Here is a 7,234-nt window from a genome sequence, read left to right on the forward strand (position 1 = left end):
TAGTTTGTGTTTTGTTCAATTTCTAGAATAGGGTAATTTTGGTTCAATTTTAGAAATAACTAGAAAATGTGCCCGCGCGTTGCTGCGGGACTTGAATGCATCACCTTAAACTACATGAATAAGATACATTTTATCTGAATAAATTCAACACAATCATAAATGAAGAAAGGGATAGATGAGTGAATGAGGTCAGTACGATATGCAGCTTCGTTTTTATATACATTCAATTGAGCTGACATGAAAAGACATTGTACAATGAACAGGGCGAAACTGAACGTTTTGGTTCCCTAATAAACAGAAGTAACATACAGTTCACACAAATCTTGCCCCTGTAGTCAATGTGGCAAAATATATATCCTATAGGTTAGGCAACATAAAAACTGTTTCGTTCTTATTCTAGCATCAAAGTTTTCAAGCACAAACGTGCAAAGCTAAAAACATGCAGGACGCCTGTTTCAGTAAGAAACAGAAGTAACATCCAGTCCACACATATTTTGCCTTGCAGCTAAGATGGTGTTTCGTTCTTGTTCAAGCAGCTAAGTTTTGAAGCAAAAATGTTGAAAGCCAAAAACATGTAGAACGCCCTGCAGCAGTCGTTCTTGTTCAAGCAGCTAAGTCTTCCGCACTATAGCAAAGAATATAAATCATAGTTTAAAAGAATAACTCACGATGGTCCTGTTTAGAATCACAATTTACTCCCTCCCAATTTCCACCTAATTCCGAACAAACAATGTTGATAAATCTTTATCATCACCTTTAACAAAACAGATCACAGCGAAAAGAAGAAAAAAAGTTCCTATACAAACAAATTCTTCTGGATGTCCAACTTAACCCATCTATGGGAAGGCAAGCAATCGGACGTGCATTTAGACCAATGAAAATAAATTATACAATTAAAAACATCAACCGATCCTCCTGAAGAGAACACACACACATGCCAACATATTATTCACCAGATTCTAAGCTTTCATTTTCGTTCTATCCCTTTCGTTATCTAAACTTATAATTATCAAAACAGCAAAAGAATCATAGAGCAACCTTCAATCATTTATCAAAACTGAATTAATTAAACTTCTGCTCAGCACTCCGTTAATTTTAATTGCAACTCTCATTCTAAAAATTAAAAATTTTGCATTTGAATAATCAAACTCACTTACACATTACATTCCTTTTAGTGGTTCTTCACACAATACATTTTAGGATTTGATGTTACAATAATATCACTGCAAGCATGAATTGCGATAGATATAGAAACCAAACTTGCACACAAATGTTCGACTGAATTCAAAACCACTTAATTCAACACAAAAAAAAAAATTACCTCACATGCTTGCTCCCCTTCCGCTCTCACATCATTGGCTGCGCTTCTAAACGATTAATGAAGTCCTAAAAACAGAACAACAAAAAACGTTTACCTATCCAACATTTCAACATAATGGTTTTGGCAGGTATAACATTTCAACATAAGCATGATATAGAAAGACAAAAATCCACATGTCGCTTTGTTTTTTCAGAACCAACACCCTCTCCTCTCTCCCCCATATCACACACCCCCATCCCGTGAAGGCACTGACACCAGACCACCTCCCTAGAAACCGGCCCTAAAAACCCATACCCATACCTCCCTTACCCGTTACCTTTCTCAAAGCAAAAAGTGTTATATATGATAGTACTCACCCCAATCTGGTTAATGACATTCACTGCATAACGCTCACCAGTAGGTATAGTCTCGCTCTTTGAGAAAGGCCTGAGGTCAAAATTGGCAACAACAAATTAACAAAGCAAAATGAAAGATTAAATCTAGTCACCACAAATATTTTCTAAAATGGAAGATAGACCAGAGTCAAACAGGAAAGGGATAGCAGACACGGTGAGCTTTGTCTCAGTTTGAAAAGAAAAAAGAAAAGAAAATTGGGTAGTTTCAGGAGCAATAACTATGTTGAGTATAGTGAAGGGGGAAAGCCATACCTTCCTATGAATGAATTTAAAAGAGGGGATTTTTCTGCATTTTTAGGACAAAAAACGAAGCAGCTAACATTTCTTTCTGTTTTTTGCCTTTTATGATCTTCTGATCTTCTTCTAGTAACATGGATAGCTGAAGCAGGATTGCCATTGTATCCAACATATATCAAATTCGCCAAACTTTGGTTTGGATATAACAGTGTCATGAGGGCCCACTGGATCTACAGATTCAGAAAAACTCTGTGAGCCATTCACATATACCTGTCAAAGTGCACAACACCATTAAATGCTAGAGTTGACATCTACCTGTTCATCCACAGAACAGATACAGTGAAGGAGACACAGAAAACAAACCAAGCTTCGAGTCCCGATGTCTAATCTAAATTAGAGAACGCTCACCCAGAAGACAAAGTAATACACATTTCTTAGGAAATTGTTTTGCAATAGAGGCTATATAAGTGATCATTTCAGCAACATGTTGCTGAACCTGCGTTTATCAAGACATAACAAAGTAAAGCAAACAAAAAAAGGCATTGTTAAATCTTCCTAACTAAAAATTCATAAAGTAACACCACCAAAACAAACAAAAAAACGCGTTGTTAAATCTTCCTCACTTTAAAGAAAAAAATTAAGGAATATCCCGACCGTAAAAAGTAACACCACAAAAAAAAAAAAAAACAAAAAACAAAAAAGACTTCGTAAAGACAGCACTCTTGTTAAGATACCCCAACTAAATCAGTTAGCAGCAAGAGAACAACATGGCAATGGGAGTCTACAAAAAGGAAAAAGAACAGAAGATATAAAATAGTAGACAAATGGTCATAGTTATATTAATTGAAATTGTTCAAAAAAAAAAAAAAAACAATGATGAATACATACTTCCTTAGAATAAAAAAATTGATTAATTCATTATAATGGTTTCTTGGAACCCAAGTAGAAAAGGATACAACTTAATAACAATGGAAGCCACAAACCTATGTCATTTCTTATTCGGGATCAAATAGAGCATATTTCTTATTCGGGAACCAAAAATTTAAGATTGCAAGCTCGAGACTTCCATACCTCAAACCGAAGTCGACGTGCTGTCTAGTAGTCCAAACCTTGATCCTTGATAAATTGAACTTCCTTCTTTGATCGAACAATTGAAAAATAGATAAATTAGGCAGCATGTCATATCAATATAACACCCCCTATACGTACACACACATACCAAAACAGCCTACATTCAGATTTGCATCATATCCTTGTTTCTAACTCTCTGGGGAATTTTCACAAACACCTAATAGGCAAGATTTGCTTCCATTTAAAAGAAATCTGATTTAATCAGTGATCTCAATTGCATGTATATCTGAACGGCCATGCTTGTTAGTCAGTCATGTTATAGGATATATTTAACACTTACCAAGCGGTTCCAAAACAACATCCTACATACATTTTATGTTGCCAAACTACGAATCAAGACCGAACTTTCCTACTTTGGTAATGTAATCTCCTAGTCTAGTTACAATTTGGTTCCTGTATTTTGACCTGAAAACAATTTTGGTCCCCTAGAAGTTGCCAATGGCACCCGAATTGTAACTGGAAAACAACTCAGACACAACTATGAAAAATTAAAACTCGAGGCACTAAAGCGTGAGAACAAAGAAACCAAAATAGTTAAATCTACCCTTTTATATCATACATACCATTAAAAATTTGTTTAGAGATAAAAATGGTAGTCATAGTAGAGAATCCAACCTGACCAAAGAAAGTGGATTTCCTCACTTTCTAGTGCTATTATATTTACCGTGCTTAAGACTATTCAAAGATGAAAAAAGTGGAAATTTCATGCAATATGAAAACAAATCCCTGATAGTTAACATTGCTTACCATAGAAGCTAACAATCTTATTTTGTACGAAAAACATGAAGATCACTAAAAGACACCAGAATATAACTTTCATCAATGACATACTTTATGAGAATTTTGGATCCAAAAGTGGCTCCAATAAAATAAATTTAGGCTTGTATATGCAATATATTAACATGAGAAAAAAAACATGCATCCCTAATGAAATAATGAGGAGAATGGCCTTTGACCATTTGTTGTATTTGATACAACTCTTTTCATCCATGCCTTCATGTTTGTATCCTTTGGGACATTGACATGTATAATTTCCAGGTGAATTTATGCATGTTTCAATATCTGGAAAGTAAGGAACCATGGACGAACATCAGTTAAAATCCCAATTTTTAAATTGGTTGAATTGGGAAAGAACTATTTGTACATTCACATGGTGTTGAGAGAAATAACCTTGAAAATAAAGCACTATACATACACAAAATCTGTTCAGTATAAAAAGTAGCAAGAAACAAATGTAATTTTCAGCTTCTAACTCATCCATTTGATCAACATATTGATGGAACAAATGTAACTTTCAGTTTCTAACTCATTCATTTGATCAATATCATCCAAGTCAGAAAAGATAGAACATAAAAATGATCAGGATATATAAATAGGGGCTTCATCTGAGTCAATATCAGCCACCATTCCCTAAAAAATTGATGTTAGGACTCTGCCAAGCATCTATGAAGCCCCTTCAAAGAAAGACACTTGTTAAGGAACAAAACGGTGAAAAATACAAAAGGTAAGTAGCGACAATCATCAACTCAGCTACATATCCAGCACAATAGCCAATGTCTTCCTCTCTTTTAGCAATATGCAAATCCCTAATCTGCAAACAATAATTTGGAATCTTGAGATACCAAATCGACTTCAACAGGGTTTGAAGGTTGCATTTTTCATAAAATTTAAAAACTAAAAGCAACAACAATATTAATAAGTGAGCACTGACCAAAAAATAAAGGAATGGAAAGAGCATGATATTGTCAGTGCTACAAAACGATCATCAAACAATAGATCAAGGTTAAAACATTTATAAAAAAGTTAGAAGATGGTGCAGATATAAACATTACTTAATAAAATTGATAAATGATTTCGAGTGTGACAAAGCAATCAAATTACAGGATCAGCTCTTCCGCCTTCAAACACACTCATCAACACCATATTAAATTTCACATTTTAGGCGAGGGTAAACTACCAGAAACGAAAAGGATTTATACCTTTTATCAAAGATCTACAGCCTTGGTTCCTCCGCCATTGCTTGTCTTCTCCTGTCTGGGTTTTACATTCCTGGCAGTCTCCTCCTTCCCTGGTAGTTTTTTGTCCTGCAAAGAGAAAAAAAATTAGGATTAAATTCTAACGCAAGGTTCCTTGATTCTTCTGCTTCAGAAATTTGTTGTCGCATAGCCAAAAATTAGAGAAAATAAGCTTTGGTTCAGAACTTACTCACTCTCTGCAGACATGGGTTCCTCCTCAATTTTTGTCATCCTCCTCTTTCTGCGATCTCTCTCTGTCTCTCTCCTTGTCTCTGTGCAATCGTTCCCTCCCTCTCCCTCTCTCTCTCTCTTTCTGTGTTCTTCCCTCTGTGTAAGCCCATACTCACCAACTCCCTCAATCAACTCTCTCCATTCTCTGTCCGTGAATCATCAATAATCTGAAAACCCAGTTCGATTTTTCATTGCTCGGATGGAGAAAATTGAGGAATGAAAGAACAAATTAGGGTTAGCACTAAAGTTGAGAGAGATGGACAGTTGGGAGAAAGGAAGAGTCTAAAAGAGAGAGAAAGAGAAAGAATTAGAGAGAGGTTGAGTGTGACAGAGATGAGGGAAAAACACGGGATGGGATTACCAATCCCTGAAATCACTCTCCCTACCCGCAAATCCCTCAAATCACTCATCTGAACGTGCAACAGAGCATGGTCCCATCGACCCCATTCCGGTTCAGAAACAAAGGAAATGAAAGTTCCCCTCTAACCAATGCTCGTTCAATCACCGACAACAACAATTGATTTGAGGATAAAAAAATCAACCCTAACCCCCTTTTTGGCAGCCTCACTCCTTCCTCTCCCTTCCCCTCCCTGCCATCCCACGCCTCTCTCCCTGAAATCTGTCCACAAATCCTCCCACACCAAATTTAGATCAAACCCTAATTTCCAGAATAATGATAAAAATCGACAAAAAATATATACAATTGGCACGTTACCATTGATTCGAGTTCTGGTAAGGAGTGCGGCGGCGAGGTAAGGCGAGGTGTGCGACGGTGAGGCGCTGAATCGACTTTGTCGTTGAAGAGCTCTGGAGCAAAATGGGCTTGTCGAAGAGATCTCTGGAACAAAATCGGGTTTGCTTCCATCCCCCACCCTTTCTACGATGGTCGACATTCGGCTCAATCCTACAGACAAAATTACCCCCTAACTTTTGGGAATTACCTTCCCAACCCAGCCCAGATCCGATGGTTTTGTTGTAAATAGCGTGAAATCGAAGGGCAAACAATTGACTGTAGCCCAATGAACAGTCAATTGCTCCCTAGTTTTAGAATAGATAATGTGTAATTTTCTTGTAGTTCTAGAAATATTTTGTGCTTTTACAGTTCTAGAAATAGTGTGTTCTATAAGTAAAGTGTCAATTCCTATAAATAATGTGTTTTTTTTTCTTTTTGAATATTATTGGTTCCCTTCATTTGTAAACTGTGTGTTTTGTTCAATTCCATAAATAGTTTGTATTTTGTTCACTTTCAGGAATAAGTGGGTTATTTTGGTTAAATTTATAAAATAGTGTTTAATTTTGATGTAGTTCTAGAAATAGTTTGTGTTTTTGTAGTTCTAGGAATAATGTGTAGTTTTGTTGCAGCTCTATAAATAATGTATTCATTGGTAAACAACGTCAAAATACACCAACTCTTATGTGTTCATTGTTGTAGATGAAAGCAACCAAGAAACCAAGGATGAAGACTTATGCTATGAAAACAGCAAAAAGGCCAGTAAAAGAGAAGAATGAGGTAGCTGCAACTACATACTTATGTGCAGTACAAGTGCAATATGATCGGTTTTGCATATGCCATGCACTTGTACAAGCCTACACTTCAAAGTCAGCAAGACATATGCGATGAGCTAGCAAAGACACCATTTTGGGGCTTATCAAGTTGTACATGGATTATATCATGATCACATTTGAAATAAAAAAGAAATCAGACATGGACTTGATCAAGATAGTGCAATGCTACGACACAAATTTAAAAAATTCAAATTTGGAGAGCATTAATAATATGTAGTCGTTATTGATGATTTTTCTAAGTATTCATGGTTGTGTCCATTAAAATTAAAATCGGATGTATTTTCTACATTTGTAGCTTTTAAGAAATTGGTTGAAAATTTGTTTAACACCACTATCAA

General features: G+C 35.8%; 1 long non-coding RNA gene across 6 annotated transcripts; it reads right to left on the reverse strand.

Annotated features, from left to right (window-relative positions):
• Positions 1–261: 261 nt before the first annotated feature.
• Positions 262–6,102, reverse strand: LOC137745906 (uncharacterized). 6 transcript variants are annotated; one of them, XR_015957540.1, is made up of 7 exons: positions 5,294–6,102; positions 5,064–5,168; positions 4,796–4,835; positions 2,362–4,675; positions 1,678–2,223; positions 1,322–1,386; positions 262–625 (listed from the first exon to the last, which is right to left on the reverse strand). It is a non-coding gene; the product is annotated as an uncharacterized LOC137745906 (long non-coding RNA). The 6 variants fall into 6 exon arrangements; XR_015957539.1 differs by having other exon boundaries at positions 1,678–1,747; positions 2,037–4,675; XR_015957536.1 differs by having other exon boundaries at positions 1,678–4,675.
• Between the last annotated feature and the right edge of the window lie 1,132 nt (positions 6,103–7,234).

This window comes from Pyrus communis, chromosome 16 (genome assembly GCF_041283825.1).
Source record: "Pyrus communis isolate YQ-2024b chromosome 16, ASM4128382v1, whole genome shotgun sequence".
Taxonomy (NCBI): domain Eukaryota; kingdom Viridiplantae; phylum Streptophyta; class Magnoliopsida; order Rosales; family Rosaceae; genus Pyrus; species Pyrus communis.